Genomic DNA, 18453 nt, shown 5'->3' with positions numbered 1-18453 from the left:
ATTTCACATTTGTGGATCCCAACTAAATACATGACTTAACCACTTAATTGGCATGGTCAGATCACATGCGACCGCGCCACCCCACTGTGTCCCCCACTTTTTGATGAGGAGATCCGTTCTGCACATGTATAATATTTAAATATTTAAAACAATACTTTTTAAACTATATTAAATAAAAAAAACAAAAAAAACAACAATGTTATAAACGGTTTTGAAGCAAAAAAAATCACTTAAGTAGTCTGTTTCTGCTTAAATGTAATCTACATGTGCAACTTTTGTAATAAAACTATGTAACAGTATAAACACAGAAAAATATCACATGGACATCATGGATTTACCTAATAACATGCAGTCAGGGTTGGAGTGGCCCACACAGGCTTGGCAACAGAAGTCTTGGGGCCCCATACACTCATATCTCTGTAACGCCCACCGGGGGAATCCAATGGCAGGGGCCCATGTTTAGGGGTATGGCTAGTCTCCAAAATGGGTGTGGCTAGCCATTACACTGGTCTGCCTAACCATTAGAGAGTGCATGGTCTGGGCTCCTTGATAAATATACACAGTAAATACTAGGGATGTGCGCCAACCCAAATCTCAGGTTTTGGATCTGTATCTCCTTCATGTTTTGGATCTGTATTTGTTTTGCCAAAACCTCCTTTGTGAGTTTTGGATCTGTATTTGTTTAATTAAAACAGCTAAAATCATAGAATGTGGGCCTGTTTTTGTTCTTACAGTATTATTAACCTCAATAACATTAATTTCCACTAATTTCCAGTCAATTTTGCCACCTCACTGCTCACAATATTGTTTTCATCCAGTTTGGGCCAAAAGGTTGCACCGAAGTAGCTGGGTGACTAAGCTAAGTGACAGCAGTGGGTGGCACAATCAGTGTCGGACTGGGGCATGAAGGGCCCACCAGGGGATGTCGTTATAGGGGCCTATGTTTGGGGGCGTGGCCAGCTGCCACAAAGGTTTGGCTGATCATTAGAGAGTAAATAGTATAGTAAAGTATAGTAAATACTGCTAGTGCATGCATGGTAAAGTACCAGATTAATAATGGCAATGCACTGTAGAAATTACACCATAGTCCTGTGCAATTTGAGGTAACATACTGTATGTATAATGTATAATACAAGTGCACAGTATTGAACCTGATATGATAAATAGCAAGGAACGCACTCACCAGACTTCTTCAGTAGTTAAAGGTATATTATTTTTATTCAGCTCACATAGTTTCACAGGGTCAGGGTCAACGTTTCGGTCCCCACTGGAACCTTTGTCAAGACCAAAGTTTTAGGCTGTCATCTCCCCTGCACAGTCTCTTCATGTGGAACTATAAGTACCATAGAGGCCATCCCACCAATCAGTCATTGGTTAATTACACATATTGGTTCATAAGAGTCAAAACAGTCGCCCTAGCACTCTCAAATCCCCCTAAACTTCATATATACTACAATACATAAAGGAGCCGTCGAAAGCACCATGAAACGGTGTCTGTCAGAAACCTGTAAATTGGAGTCATTCCCGGCGGTGGAACACACACCGCCGCAGTGGAATGCATCCAGTTTCCTGTTACAGGCCGTGTACAGTACTTCCGGTTTCGCATAACCAAGCAAAGGGCCGGTGCGCATCACCAATAGGAACCCGCACTGGTTAAGAAGCATCAAGTAGTAAGCATAAAAGATTAGGCAAGTCAGCTTAATAATCATGCCAGCACCAAAGAGTAGTTTACCAGGGCTAAGTGTCACAATGTATAGCAAAACAATACAAAGGGTTAGAAGTGCAGTCAGTTGTTTAGTGACATCGCTGCGGTCCTACTGCTCAAACTAACAGTAATTTTCTAATGAGTTACTTGAAAATGCTAATGGCTAATGCTACTTGGGGATAAAATAACGCCATAAAGACCGGTTATCATAGCGGCAGCCCAGGTTTTTACAGTTCCACAAATGCAGATACTGTATGTCTAAGAATATATAACAAGAAAAAACATTTAAAAAGTAAAATAACATTTAAAACTAGAGATAAGCGGGTTCGGTTCGTCAAGATACGTACCCCCCCGAACTTCACCCATTTTACACGGTTCCGAGGCAGACTCGGATCCTTCCGCCTTGCTCGGTTAACCCGAGAGCACCCGAACGTCATCATCCCGCTGTCGGATTCTCGCGAGATTCGTATTCTATATAGGGAACCGCGCGTCGCCGCCATTTTCACTCGTGCATTGGAGATGATAGCGAGAGGATGTGGCTGCATTCTCTCAGTTTCTGTGTTCAGTGTGCTGCAAATATCTGTGCTCAGTGTGCTGCAAATATCTGTGCTCAGTGTGCTGCAAATATCTACATTCTCTGCTGAAAAACGCTCCATATCTGTCCTGCATTGTAGTATATAGTAGGAGGACAGTGCAGAATGTTGCTGACCACCAGTATATATAGAGCAGTACGGTACAGTAGTCCATTGCTCTACCTCTGTGTCATCAAGTATACTATCCATCCATACCTGTGCTGCATTTTAGTTGTGCGCAGTATATAGTAGGAGGACAGTGCAGAATTTTGCTGACCACCAGTGTATATATATAGCAGTATGGTAGAGTAGTCCATTGCTCTACCTCTGTGTTGTCAAGTACACTATCCATCCATACCTGTGCTGCATTGTAGTTGTGCGCAGTATATAGTAGGAGGACAGTGCAGAATTTTGCTGACCACCAGTATATATATAGCAGTACGGTACAGTAGTCCATTGCTCTACCTCTGTGTCGTCAAGTATACTATTCATATCTGTGCTGCATTGTGGTTGTGCGCAGTATATAGTAGGAGGACAGTGCAGAATTTTGCTGACCACCAGTATATATATAGCAGTACGGTACAGTAGTCCATTGCTCTACCTCTGTGTCGTCAAGTATAGTATCCATCCATACCTGTGCTCCATTTTAGTTGTGCGCAGTATATAGTAGGAGGACAGTGCAGAATTTTGCTGACCACAAGTATATATATAGCAGTACGGTACAGTGGTCCATTGCTCTACCTCTGTGTCATCAAGTATACTATCCATATCTGTGCTACATTGTAGTTGTGCGCAGTATTATAGTAGGAGGACAGTGCAGAATTTTGCTGACCACCAGTATATATATATAGCAGTACGATAAAGTAGTCCATTGCTCTACCTCTGTGTCGTCAAGTATACTATCCATCCATACCTGTGCTGCATTTTAGTTGTGCGCAGTATATAGTAGGAGGACAGTGCAGAATTTTACTGACCACCAGTATATATATAGCAGAATGGTACAGTAGTCCATTGCTCTACCTCTGTGTCGTCAAGTATAGTATCCATCCATACCTGTGCTCCATTTTAGTTGTGCGCAGTATATAGTAGGAGGACAGTGCAGAATTTTGCTGACCACCAGTATATATATAGCAGTACGGTACAGTAGTCCATTGCTCTACCTCTGTGTCATCAAGTATACTATCCATATCTGTGCTGCATTGTAGTTGTGCGCAGTATTATAGTAGGAGGACAGTGCAGAATTTTGCTGACCAACAGTATATATATATATAGCAGTACGGTACAGTAGTCCATTGCTCTACCTCTGTGTCATCAAGTATACTATCCATCCATACCTGTGCTGCATTTTAGTTGTGCGCAGTATATAGTAGGAGGACAGTGCAGAATTTTGCTGACCACCAGTGTATATATATAGCAGTATGGTAGAGTAGTCCATTGCTCTACCTCTGTGTCGTCAAGTACACTATCCATCCATACCTGTGCTGCATTGTAGTTGTGCGCAGAATATAGTAGGAGGACAGTGCAGAATTTTGCTGACCACCAGTATATATATAGCAATATGGTACAGTAGTCCATTGCTCTACCTCTGTGTCATCAAGTATACTATTCATATCTGTGCTGCATTGTGGTTGTGCGCAGTATATAGTAGGAGGACAGTGCTGAATTTTGCTGACCACCAGTATATATATAGTAGTACGGTACAGTAGTCCATTGCTCTACCTTTGTGTCGTCAAGTATAGTATCCATCCATACCTGTGCTCCATTTTAGTTGTGCGCAGTATATAGTAGGAGGACAGTGCAGAATTTTGCTGACCACCAGTATATATATAGCAGTACGGTACAGTGGTCCATTGCTCTACCTCTGTGTCATCAAGTATACTATCCATATCTGTGCTGCATTGTAGTTGTGCGCAGTATTATAGTAGGAGGACAGTGCAGAATTTTGCTGATCACCAGTATATATATATAGCAGTACGGTAAAGTAGTCCATTGCTCTACCTCTGTGTCGTCAAGTATACTATCCATCCATACCTGTGCTGCATTTTAGTTGTGCGCAGTATATAGTAGGAGGACAGTGCAGAATTTTACTGACCACCAGTTTATATATAGCAGAATGGTACAGTAGTCCATTGCTCTACCTCTGTGTCGTCAAGTATAGTATCCATCCATACCTGTGCTCCATTTTAGTTGTGCGCAGTATATAGTAGGGGGACAGTGCAGAATTTTGCTGACCACCAGTATATATATAGCAGTACGGTACAGTAGTCCATTGCTCTACCTCTGTGTCATCAAGTATACTATCCATATCTGTGCTGCATTGTAGTTGTGCGCAGTATTATAGTAGGAGGACAGTGCAGAATTTTGCTGACCACCAGTATATATATATATAGCAGTACGGTACAGTAGTCCATTGCTCTACCTCTGTGTCATCAAGTATACTATCCATCCATACCTGTGCTGCATTTAAGTTGTGCGCAGTATATAGTAGGAGGACAGTGCAGAATTTTGCTGACCAGCAGTATATATATAGCAGTACGGTACAGTAGTCCATTGCTCTACCTCTGTGTCGTCAAGTATACTATCCATATCTGTGCTGCATTGTAGTTGTGCGCAGTATTATAGTAAGGACAGTGCAGAATTTTGCTGACCACCAGTATATATATAGCAGTACGGTACAGTAGTCCATTGCTCTACCTCTGTGTCGTCAAGTATACTATCCATCCATACATGTGCTGCATTGTAGTTGTGCGCAGTATATAGTAGGAGGACAGTGCAGAATTTTGCTGACCACCAGTATATATATAGCAGTATGGTACAGTAGTCCATTGCTCTACCTCTGTGTCGTCAAGTATACTATCCATATCTGTGCTGCATTGTAGTTGTGCGCAGTATTATAGTAGGAGGACAGTGCAGAATTTTGATGACCACCAGTATATATATAGCAGTACGGTACAGTAGTCCATTGCTCTACCTCTGTGTCGTTAAGTATACTATCCATATCTGTGCTGCATTGTAGTTGTGCGCAGTATTATAGTAGGAGGACAGTGCAGAATTTTGCTGACCACCAGTATATATATAGCAGTATGGTACAGTAGTCCATTGCTCTACCTCTGTGTCGTCAAGTATACTATCCATATCTGTGCTGCATTGTAGTTGTGCGCAGTATTATAGTAGGAGGACAGTGCAGAATTTTGCTGACCACCAGTATATATATAGCAGTACGGTACAGTAGTCCATTGCTCTACCGCTGTGTTGTCAAGTATACTATCCATATCTGTGCTGCATTGTAGTTGTGCGCAGTATATAGTAGAAGGACAGTCCAGAATTTTTCTGACCACCAGTATATATATAGCAGTATGGTACAGTAGTCCATTGCTCTACCTCTGTGTCGTCAAGTATACTATCCATATCTGTGCTGCATTGTAGTTGTGCGCAGTATTATAGTAGGAGGACAGTGCAGAATTTTGCTGACCACCATTATATATATAGCAGTACGGTACAGTAGTCCATTGCTCTACCTCTGTGTCGTCAAGTATACTATCCATCCATACCTGTGCTGCATTTTAGTTGTGCGCAGTATATAGTAGGAGGACAGTGCAGAATTTTGCTGACCACCAGTGTATATATATAGCAGTATGGTAGAGTAGTCCATTGCTCTACCTCTGTGTCGTCAAGTACACTATCCATCCATACCTGTGCTGCATTGTAGTTGTGCGCAGTATATAGTAGGAGGACAGTGCAGAATTTTTCTGACCACCAGTATATATATAGCAGTACGGTACAGTAAGCCATTGCTCTACCTCTGTGTCGTCAAGTATAGTATCCATTCATACCTGTGCTGCATTTTAGTTGTGTGCAGTATATAGTAGGAGGACAGTGCAGAATTTTGCTGACCACCAGTATATATATAGCAGTACGGTACAGTAGTCCACTGCTCTACCTCTGTGTCATCAAGTAAACTATTCGTATCTCTGCTACATTGTAGTTGTGCGCAGTATTATAGTAGGAGGACAGTGCAGAATTTTACTGACCACCAGTATATATATAGCAATACGGTACAGTAGTCCATTGCTCTACCTCTGTGTCATCAAGTATACTATCCATCCATACCTGTGCTGCATTTTAGTTGTGCGCAGTATATAGTAGGAGGACAGTGCAGAAGTTTGCTGACAACCAGTATATATATAGTAGTACGGTACAGTAGTCCATTGCTCTACCTATGTGTCGTCAAGTATACTATCCATATCTGTGCTGCATTGTAGTTGTGTGCAGTATTATAGTAGGAGGACAGTGCAGGATTTTTCTGACCACCAGTATATATATAGCAGTACGGTACAGTAGTCCCTTGCTCTACCTCTGTGTCGTCAAGTATACTATCCATCCATACCTGTGCTGCAATGTAGTTGTGCGCAGTATATAGTAGGAGGACAGTGCAGAATTTTCCTGACCACCAGTATATATATAGCAGTACGGTACAGTAGTCCATTGCTCTACCTCTGTGTTGTCAAGTATACTATCCATATCTGTGCTGCATTGTAGTTGTGCGCAGTATATAGTAGAAGGACAGTGCAGAATTTTTCTGACCACCAGTATATATATAGCAGTACGGTACAGTAGTCCATTGCTCTACCTCTGTGTGTCGTCAAGCATACTATCCATATCTGTGCTGCATTGTAGTTGTGCGCAGTATTATAGTAGGAAGACAGTGCAGAATTTTGCTGACCACCATTATATATATAGCAGTACGGTACAGTAGTCCATTGCTCTACCTCTGTGTCTTCAAGTAAACTATCCATATCTGTGCTGCATTGTAGTTGTGCGCAGTATTATAGTAGGAGGACAGTGCAGAATTTTGCTGACCACCAGTATATATATAGCAGTACGGTACAGTAGTCCATTGCTCTACCTCTGTGTCGTCAAGTATACTATCCATATCTGTGCTGCATTGTAGTTGTGTGCAGTATTATAGTAGGAGGACAGTGCAGAATTTTGCTGACCACCAGTATATATATATCAATACGATACAGTAAGCCATTGCTCTACCTCTGTGTCGTCAAGTATACTATCCATCCATACCTGTGCTGCATTTTAGGTGTGCGCAGTATATAGTAGGAGGACAGTGCAGAATTTTGCTGACCACCAGTATATATATAGCAGTACGGTACATTAGTCCATTGCTCTACCTCTGTGTCATCAAGTATACTATCCATATCTGTGCTGCATTGTAGTTGTGCGCAGTATTATAGTAGGAGGACAGTGCAGAATTTTCTCACCACCAGTATATATATAGCAGTACGGTACAGTAGTCCATTGCTCTACCTCTGTGTCGTCAAGTATACTATCCATATCTGTGCTGCATTGTAGTTGTGTGCAGTATTATAGTAGGAGGACAGTGCAGAATTTTGCTGACCACCAGTATATATATAGCAGTACGGTACAGTAAGCCATTGCTCTACCTCTGTGTCGTCAAGTATACTATCCATCCATACCTGTGCTGCATTTTAGTTGTGCGCAGTATATAGTAGGAGGACAGTGCAGAATTTTGCTGACCTCCAGTATATATATAGCAGTACGGTACATTAGTCCATTGCTCTACCTCTGTGTCGTCAAGTATACTATCCATATCTGTGCTGCATTGTAGTTGTGCGCAGTATTATAGTAGGAGGACAGTGCAGAATTTTGCTGACCACCAGTATATATATAGCAGTACGGTACAGTAGTCCATTGCTCTACCTCTGTGTAGTCAAGTATACTATCCATATCTGTGCTGCATTGTAGTTGTGCGCAGTATTATAGTAGGAGGACAGTGCAGAATTTTGCTGACCACCAGTATATATATAGCAGTACGGTACAGTAGTCCATTGCTCTACCTCTGTGTCATCAAGTATACTATCCATCCATACCTGTGTTGCATTTTAGTTGTGCGCAGTACATAGTAGGAGGACAGTGCAGAATTTTGCTGACCACCAGTATATATATAGCAGTACGGTACAGTAGTCCATTGCTCTACCTCTGTGTCGTCAAGTATACTATCCATCCATACCTGTGCTGCATTTTAGTTGTGCGCAGTATATAGTAGGAGGACAGTGCAGAATTTTGCTGACCACCAGTATATATATAGCAGTACGGTACATTAGTCCATTGCTCTACCTCTGTGTCGTCAAGTATACTATCCATATCTGTGCTGCATTGTAGTTGTGCGCAGTATTATAGTAGGAGGACAGTGCAGAATTTTGCTGACCACCAGTATATATATAGCAGTACGGTACAGTAGTCCATTGCTCTACCTCTGTGTAGTCAAGTATACTATCCATATCTGTGCTGCATTGTAGTTGTGCGCAGTATTATAGTAGGAGGACAGTGCAGAATTTTGCTGACCACCAGTATATATATAGCAGTACGGTACAGTAGTCCATTGCTCTACCTCTGTGTCATCAAGTATACTATCCATCCATACCTGTGTTGCATTTTAGTTGTGCGCAGTACATAGTAGGAGGACAGTGCAGAATTTTGCTGACCACCAGTATATATATAGCAGTACGGTACAGTAGTCCATTGCTCTACCTCTGTGTCGTCAAGTATACTATCCATCCATACCTGTGCTGCATTTTAGTTGTGCGCAGTATATAGTAGGAGGACAGTGCAGAATTTTGCTGACCACCAGTATATATATAGCAGTACGGTACATTAGTCCATTGCTCTACCTCTGTGTCGTCAAGTATACTATCCATATCTGTGCTGCATTGTAGTTGTGCGCAGTATTATAGTAGGAGGACAGTGCAGAATTTTGCTGACCACCAGTATATATATAGCAGTACGGTACAGTAGTCCATTGCTCTACCTCTGTGTAGTCAAGTATACTATCCATATCTGTGCTGCATTGTAGTTGTGCGCAGTATTATAGTAGGAGGACAGTGCAGAATTTTGCTGACCACCAGTATATATATAGCAGTACGGTACAGTAGTCCATTGCTCTACCTCTGTGTCATCAAGTATACTATCCATCCATACCTGTGTTGCATTTTAGTTGTGCGCAGTACATAGTAGGAGGACAGTGCAGAATTTTGCTGACCACCAGTATATATATAGCAGTACGGTACAGTAGTCCATTGCTCTACCTCTGTGTCGTCAAGTATACTATCCATCCATACCTGTGCTGCATTTTAGTTGTGCGCAGTATATAGTAGGAGGACAGTGCAGAATTTTGCTGACCACCAGTATATATATATATATATATATATATATATAGCAGTACGGTACAGTAGGCCATTGCTATTGATATATTACTGGCATATAATTCCACACATTAAAAGATGGAGAACAAAAATGTGGAGGGTAAAATAGGGAAAGCTCAAGATCCACTTCCAACTCGTGCTGAAGCTGTTGCCACTAGTCATGGCCGAGACGATGAAATGCCATCAACATCATCTGCCAAGGCCAATGCCCAATGTCATAGTAGAGAGCATATAAAATCCAAAAAACAAAAGTTCAGTAAAATGACCCAAACATCAAAATTAAAAGCATCTGAGGAGAAGCGTAAACTTGGCAATATGCCATTTACGACACGGAGTGGCAAGGAACGGCTGAGGCCCTCTCCTGTGTTCCTCATGACTAGTGGGTCAGCTTCACATGAGGATGGAAGCACTCATCCTCCCACTAGAAAAATGAAAAGACTTAAGCTGGCAAAAGCACAGCAAAAAACTGTGCGTTCTTCTAAATCACAAATCCCCAAGGAGAGTCCAATTGTGTCGGTTGCGATACCTGACCTTCCCAACACTGGACGGGAAGAGGTGGCGCCATCCACCATTTGCACGCCCCCTGCAAGTGCTGGAAGGAGCACCCGCAGTCCAGTTCCTGATAGTCAAATTGAAGATGTCACTGTTGAAGTACACCAGGATGAGGATATGGGTGTTGCTGGCGCTGAGAAGGAAATTGACAAGGAGGATTCTGATGGTGAGGTGGTTTAAGTCAGGCACCTGGGGAGACACCTGTTGTCCGTGGGATGAATATGGCCATTGACATGCCTGGTCAAAATACAAAAAAAATCACCTCTTCGGTGTGGAATTATTTTAACAGAAATGCGGACAACAGGTGTCAAGCCGTGTGTTGCCTTTGTCAAGCTGTAATAAGTAGGGGTAAGGACGTTAACCACCTAGGAACATCCTCCCTTATACGTCACCTGCAGCGCATTCATCAGAAGTCATTGACAAGTTCAAAAGCTTTGGGTGACAGCGGAAGCAGTCCACTGACAACTGAATCCCTTCCTCTTATTGTAATCCTGCAAACCACACCACCAACTTCCTCAGTGTCAAATTCCTCCTTAGACAGGAAAGCCAATAGTCCTGCAGGCCATGTCACTGGTAAGTCTGACGAGTCCTCTCCTGCCTGGGATTCCTCCGATGCATCCTTGAGTGTAACGCCTACCGCTGCTGGCACTGCTATTGTTGCTGCTGGGAGTCGATCATTATCCCAGAGGGGAAGTCGGAAGACCACTTGTACTACTTCCAGTAAGCAATTGACTGTCCAACAGTCCTTTGTGAGGAAGATGAAATATCACATCAGTCATCCTGCTGCAAAGCAGATAACTCAGGTCTTGGCAGCTTCGGTGGTGTTAAACGTGTGTCTGGTATCCACCGTTAATTCAGAGGGAACTAGAGAATTGCTTGAGGTACTGTGTCCCCGGTACCAAATACCATCTAGGTTCCATTTCTCTAGGCAGGCTATACCGAGAATGTACACAGACGTCAGAAAAAGAGTCACCAGTGTCCTAAAAAATGCAGTTGTGCCCAGTGTCCACTTAACCACGGACAAGTGGAGCAGGGCAGACTCAGGACTATATGACTGTGACAGCCCACTGGGTAGATGTATTGCCTCCCGCAGCAAGAACAGCAGCAGCGGCACCAGTAGCAGCATCTCGCAAACGTCAACTCGTTCCTAGGCAGGCTACGCTTTGTATCACAGCTTTCCATAAGAGGCACACAGCTGACAACCTCTTACGGAAACTGAGGAACATCATCGCAGAATGGCTTACCCCAATTGGACTCTCCTGGGGATTTGTGAGATCGGACAATGCCATCAATATTGTGTGTGCATTACATCTGGGCAAATTCCAGCATGTCCCATGTTTTGCACATACATTGAATTTGGTGGTGCAGAATTATTTAAAAAACTACAGGGGCGTGCAAGAGATGCTGTCGGTGTCCCGAAGAATTGCGGGCCACTTTCGGCATTCAGCCACCGCGTGCCGAAGACTGGAGCACCAGCAAACAGTCCTGAACCTGCCCTGCCATCATCTGAAGCAAGAGGTGGTAACGAGGTGGAATTCAACCCTCTATATGCTTCAGAGGATGGAGGAGCAACAAAAGGCCATTCAAGCCTATACATCTGCCTACGATATAGGCAAAGGAGGGGGAATGCACCTGACTCAAGCACAGTGGAGAATGATTTCAACGTTGTGCAAGGTTCTGCAACCCTTTGAACTTGCCACACGTGAAGTCAGTTCAGACACTGCCAGCCTGAGTCAGGTCATTCCCCTCATCAGGATTTTGCAAATGAAGCTGGAGAGATTGAAAGAGGAGCTAAAACGGAGCGATTCCGCTAGGCATGTGGGACTTGTGGATGGAGCCCTTCATTCGCTTAACCAGGATTCACGGGTGGTCAATCTGTTGAAATCAGAGCACTACATTTTGGCCACCGTGCTCAATCCTAGGTTTAAAGCCTACATTGTGTTATGAACCACAGGTAGTGGTTCATTCCTATTTTATGTTTATTTAGTTGTCTTGCATGCCAGGATTTCCCATTGCTCTGTTTTGGATTACTCTTGTCTGCTGCCGCTGGTGAGTCTGTGCAATTGCAGCTTGTTCCCATGTGTTCAGCCTCATCTGGCTGCTGATTGCATCTTGTCAGCTTAGTCGTGCAGCAGGCCAGCTGCTAGAGATAATTAATTAGGCCTCTCTGATATATGCTGGCTCACGGCAGTTAGCAGATGCTGATGATATTCCTTGGGTTGCAGTCTGCTTTAAGTTTGAGCTGGTTCCTGTCAGTCCCTGTGTGGATTCCTGTGTCAGTCCCTGTGTGGATTCCTGTGTCAGTCCCTGTGTTGATTCCTGTGTCAGTCCCTGTGTCTGATCCCGTGTCCTACCCTGAGTTCCAGTGGATTCTGCCTGTCCTCCAGTTCTGAAAGTCGGTGTCGGCAGCTTCCTGTTTGCCTATGTCAGTTGCAGAAAGTATCCAGTCCTGTTCAAGCCGGTTGTTCCTGTCCTCAGTGGTCCTGTACTCAGAGATTTGTCATCTTTTCCTGGAGTCTGACTGAGCACCTTTAACATCCTGTGGTGTTCGTGAGTCACGGCGCAGCCGTGTGTTGCGGCTTGTCCGCTTACTGTTTATTATTTAGTATATTTGTGTCCTGGAGCTTTTGCGGAGGATTCCGCTCTCCCTGATCCACTCTGGTATCCAGCGGTGCTGGATAGGAGTAACGGATCAGTGGATCTTTGGTTGTCCTTTTCCCTGGCGGCTAGTCCGCACATACCTTTTGATTTAGTTAGTTAACTTGTAACCCCTGGCCTGGTTGCTTAGTCAGAGGGCCCCTTGTTATCACCCTGTCTCGGATTTCCCTTTGTCTCCCATTAAGACCTGAGGGGGCATCGGGGTTGGGCAGACATAATCCGCCCTTCGAACGCGGCTGCCATGGGCTCAAGCAACCATAGTCTCGCAGGGGATTTCTGATAACACGGGCGAGACAACGGAGTTAGGGCGTCAGGGGTTACTAGGCTTTCCTGCTCCCACAACCAGCATATCTTCCCAGTACTCTGACCTCAGCCATACGATCTCCTCTGGTCTGGAGTACGGGAATCATAACATTATCATCAGCCATACCACAAAAAAGAAATAAAACTTTTTTTTCTTTTTTGGCCCAGTCCAGTGTCTAGTCTAGAATCCAGTCTTGTCTAGAATTCAGTGTGCAGAATCCAATCCGGTGTCAAGAATCCAGTCCTGTCTAGAATTTGGTGTTTAGAATCCAGTCCGGTGTTTAGAATCCAATCCAGTCCGGTGTTTAGAATCCAATCCAGTCCGGTGTTTAGAATCCAATCCAGTGTTTAGAATCCAGTCCGGTGTTTAGAATCCAGTCCGGTGTTTAGAATCCAGTCCGGTGTTTAGAATCCAGTCCGGTGTTTTAAAAAAAAAAAAAAAAAAAAAAAAAAAAAAGTCTTGTTTTGTTTAGCTAAATTTAGTCTTGCCTTGTCTTGCCTTGCCTTGCCTTGCCTTGCCTTGCCTTGCCTTGTCTTGCCTTGTCTTGTCTAGTGTTAAATCCTCCTATGTCTACTATGCAAGCCCTGCAGGCATCTCTCGCAGCCCTGAACTCTGTATTCAGTGCTTTGAGACCAGAGCGACTAGAAATTTTGCAGCAATCCCTAAAGCAACTGCAAAACCTTCTGACTAAAATCTTGCTTATTTTGCCGGAAGTCGTTGAGAGTACATCTATCTCTAAAGAGACTCTTGTTCACAGTATGGTGACAAGAGAATCCTCTGGTTTAATTGAAGAGAAAAAGTTTAAAAGTTTTCTGCGGCCCAGGCTCTCAGAAGAGGAGCGTCTGCGTCGCAGAAACTTAAACTTATGCCTATATTGTGGGGGTTTAGGCCATTATCTGCAGACCTGTGAGTTGCGCAAGCCAAAGTGTGGTGACGAGTCTTGCCCTCTGGCCAAGTTGAGTCATGATACAAGACCTACTCCTGTCTCTACTGTGGCAGAGGTACTTGTCACACAACCCACACAAAAAAACTCTCTGTCCTATAATTGGGGTCCTTGGGCAAGGGAGCCCCATTATAGATTCAGGAATCAAAAGAGAATGTTTCTCTCCTCTCTTGAGGTTCCTGTGGAAGCGGAGTTGCAAGTCCCTGGAGTGGTGCCCGTAGCCCAGGGTCCTGGAGTGGTGCCCGTAGCCCAGGGTCCTGGAGTGGTGCCCGTAGCCCAGGGTCCTGGAGTGGTGCCCGTAGCCCAGGGTCCTGGAGTGGTGCCCGTAGCCCAGGGTCCTGGAGTGGTGCCCGTAGCCCAGGGTCCTGGAGTGGTGCCCGTAGCCCAGGGTCCTGGAGCGGTGCCCGTAGCCCAGGGTCCTGGAGCGGTGCCCGATGCCCAGAGTGCTGGAGCGGTACCCGATGCCCAGAGTGCTGGAGCGGTACCCGATGCCCAGAGTGCTGGAGCGGTACCCGATGCCCAGAGTGCTGGAGCGGTACCCGATGCCCAGAGTGCTGGAGCGGTACCCGATGCCCAGAGTGCTGGAGCGGTACCCGATGCCCAAGCTTATAGAGGGACATCAAATATTGTAGCTCAGGTTTCCATACCAGATGGGGTTTCAGAAGCTGTTACCCCAGGTAGGGACTTGAGGAGCGCAACCTCAGAAAGGGTATCTAAAACCATAGTTCTTGAAGGGAACTCGAGAAGCAAAACCCCAGAAGGGATCTTTGAAGTAATATCCCCAAGTGGGGTCTCGAGAGACGCAGCCCCAAAGAAGGGTCTAGAAGTCGCTTCCCCAGGAAAGAACTTAAGAAGCATAGCATTAGTGGAGGATCTGAACGTTATTGCTTCAGCAAAAGTCCCGGAAGTCATAGTCCCGGGAGAACTTTCGATTATTATCGACTCAGAGAGGGAGGCCGATGGCCCGATCCCAGTCAGGGAGGCCAACGACCCGGTCCCAGTAAAAGAATCCGAGGTGCTGGCCCCAGCGGGGTTCCCGGAGGCCACTGCCCCAGCGGGGTTCCCGGAGGCCACTGCCCCGGGTGGGGTTCAGAAAGTCACTGCCCCGGGTGGGGTTCAGAAAGTCACTACCCCAGGTGGGGTTCAGAAAGTCACTGCCCCGTGTGGGGTTCAGAAAGTCACTGCCCCGTGTGGGGTTCAGAAAGTCACTGCCCCGTGTGGGGTTCAGAAAGTAACTGCCCCGGGTGGGGTTCAGAGAGTCTCAGCCTCAAGTAAGGGCAATAGTGACCAGGTCCTAGCAAAGCACTTCAGTCAGTCAGATGGGAAGGAAACAGATCCTGACTCTGATATCTCAACATCCATAATCTTTGATGGGGACTTAGCCCAATTTCTGGCGCTTTACAAACACTATTACTTTATTATGTTGTCTAGACCATTTCTGGGCATCACTCCAGAGAACATTGTGCTCTATCTTATTTATTCTTTTAAAGGAGAGCCTTTTGAGTGGGCGACCAGCCTAATGAAAGCTGAAGATCCCATTCTTCAGGATCCCCCAGCATTCAGTGATGCAATTATTAAAAGATATGGTTCCAAAGAAATTGGTTCAAGTTCCTCTAAATCACCCGTCTTGTCTGCTGAGAGTCCACAAAATACTGTAAACTCGGCACAGGAGTCTCAGCCCGTTGTTGTGACTGCAGGATGTGCTTTTCTGACTACTTCTTCTAATAATAGTACTTTACCAGAAAGTTCAGCTCCCAAGGGTAAGAGACCTGTCTCTGATTTGAACGCAGCCTTGCTGGGTGGTACCATCAGTTCAGACAATGTTTGGGGAATTACCTTGGTCAGACCTAAAGAGCTTTGTAAAAAGAAGAAGAAGAAAAAGAAATAATTTTTTGACTCTTGCCTTGATAAAAAAAAAAAAAAAAGATTTTTTTCCCTTGTCTTGTGTCCAGTGGCCACCATCAAGGGGAGGGCACTGTTACAAGCTGTGGTTGCAGCTTGTTTCTGTTTTCGTGTCTGTTAGACCTATGTGTCAGGTTTTTTTTTTTTTGTATCCCTTGTTCTGGATAGTCTGAATTTTGGGGTCTTTTGACCCCTCCTCAAGGGGGGGGTACTGTTATGAGCCACGGCTGTGGCTCATTCCTGTTTTGCAGTTTTGTTCTGTATTTCATGTTATACTTTTGTTTATGTTCCCCGTGGGTGTCATGGGGTGCTCGGAGCTCACCCTTAAGGAGGGGATACTGTTATGAACCACAGGTAGTGGTTCATTCCTATTTTATGTTTATTTAGTTGTCTTGCATGCCAGGATTTCCCATTGCTCTGTTTTGGATTACTCTTGTCTGCTGCCGCTGGTGAGTCTGTGCAATTGCAGCTTGTTCCCATGTGTTCAGCCTCATCTGGCTGCTGATTGCATCTTGTCAGCTTAGTCGTGCAGCAGGCCAGCTGCTAGAGATAATTAATTAGGCCTCTCTGATATATGCTGGCTCACGGCAGTTAGCAGATGCTGATGATATTCCTTGGGTTGCAGTCTGCTTTAAGTTTGAGCTGGTTCCTGTCAGTCCCTGTGTGGATTCCTGTGTCAGTCCCTGTGTGGATTCCTGTGTCAGTCCCTGTGTTGATTCCTGTGTCAGTCCCTGTGTCTGATCCCGTGTCCTACCCTGAGTTCCAGTGGATTCTGCCTGTCCTCCAGTTCTGAAAGTCGGTGTCGGCAGCTTCCTGTTTGCCTATGTCAGTTGCAGAAAGTATCCAGTCCTGTTCAAGCCGGTTGTTCCTGTCCTCAGTGGTCCTGTACTCAGAGATTTGTCATCTTTTCCTGGAGTCTGACTGAGCACCTTTAACATCCTGTGGTGTTCGTGAGTCACGGCGCAGCCGTGTGTTGCGGCTTGTCCGCTTACTGTTTATTATTTAGTATATTTGTGTCCTGGAGCTTTTGCGGAGGATTCCGCTCTCCCTGATCCACTCTGGTATCCAGCGGTGCTGGATAGGAGTAACGGATCAGTGGATCTTTGGTTGTCCTTTTCCCTGGCGGCTAGTCCGCACATACCTTTTGATTTAGTTAGTTAACTTGTAACCCCTGGCCTGGTTGCTTAGTCAGAGGGCCCCTTGTTATCACCCTGTCTCGGATTTCCCTTTGTCTCCCATTAAGACCTGAGGGGGCATCGGGGTTGGGCAGACATAATCCGCCCTTCGAACGCGGCTGCCATGGGCTCAAGCAACCATAGTCTCGCAGGGGATTTCTGATAACACGGGCGAGACAACGGAGTTAGGGCGTCAGGGGTTACTAGGCTTTCCTGCTCCCACAACCAGCATATCTTCCCAGTACTCTGACCTCAGCCATACGATCTCCTCTGGTCTGGAGTACGGGAATCATAACACATTGTATCACTCTTTCCGGCAGACACAAGTCTGCAGAGGTGCAAAGACCTGCTGGTGAGACACTTGTCAAGTCAAGCGGAACGTGACCCGTCAACAGCTCCTCCTTCACATTTTCCCGCAACTGGGGGTGCGAGGAAAAGGCTAAGAATTCCGAGCCCACCCGCTGGCGGTGATGCAGGGCAGTCTGGAGTGAGTGCTGACATCTGGTCCGGACTGAAGGACCTGCCAACGATTACTGACATGTCGTCTACTGTCACTGCATATGATTCTGTCACCATTGAAAGAATGGTGGAGGATTACATGAGTAACCGCATCCAAGTAGGCACGTCAGACAGTCTGTACGTATACTGGCAGGAAAAAGAGGCAATTTGGAGGCCCTTGCACAAACTGCCTTTATTTTACCTAAGTTGCCCCCCCTCCAGTGTGTACTCCGAAAGAGTGTTTAGTGCAGCCGCTCACCTTGTCAGCAATCGGCGTACGAGGTTACTTCCAAAAAATGTGGAGAAGATGATGTTCATCAAAATGAATTATAATCAATTTCTCCGTGGAGACATTCACCATCAATTGCCTCCAGAAAGTACACAGGGACCTGAGATGGTGGATTCCAGTGGGGACGAATTTATAATCTGTGAGGAGGGGGATGTACACAGTGAAAGGGGTGAGGAATCGGACGATGAGGAGGAGGTGGACATCTTGCCTCTGTAGAGCCAGTTTGTGCAAGGAGAGATTGATTGCTTCTTTTTTGGTGGGGGCCCAAACCAACCAGTCATTTCAGCCACAGTCGTTTGGCAGACCCTGTCGCTGAAATGATGGGTTTGTTAAAGTGTGCATGTCCTGTTTATACAACATAAGGGTGGGTGGGAGGGCCCAAAGACAATTCCATCTTGCACCTCTTTTTTCTTTAATTTATCTTTGCATCATGTGATGTTTGGGGCCAATTTTTTTGAAGTGCCATCCTGTCTGACACTGCAGTGCCACTCCTAGATGGGCCAGGTGTTTGTGCCAGCCACTTGGGTTGCTTAGCTTAGCCATCCAGCGACCATGGTGCACCTCTTTTTTTCTTTGCATCATGTGATGTTTGGGGCCAATTTTTTTAAGTGCCATCCTGT

The sequence above is a fragment of the Pseudophryne corroboree genome, chromosome 1, assembly GCF_028390025.1.
Source record: "Pseudophryne corroboree isolate aPseCor3 chromosome 1, aPseCor3.hap2, whole genome shotgun sequence".
Classification (NCBI taxonomy): Eukaryota; Metazoa; Chordata; class Amphibia; order Anura; family Myobatrachidae; genus Pseudophryne; species Pseudophryne corroboree.
Note: the sequence above shows the minus strand (reverse complement) of the source record.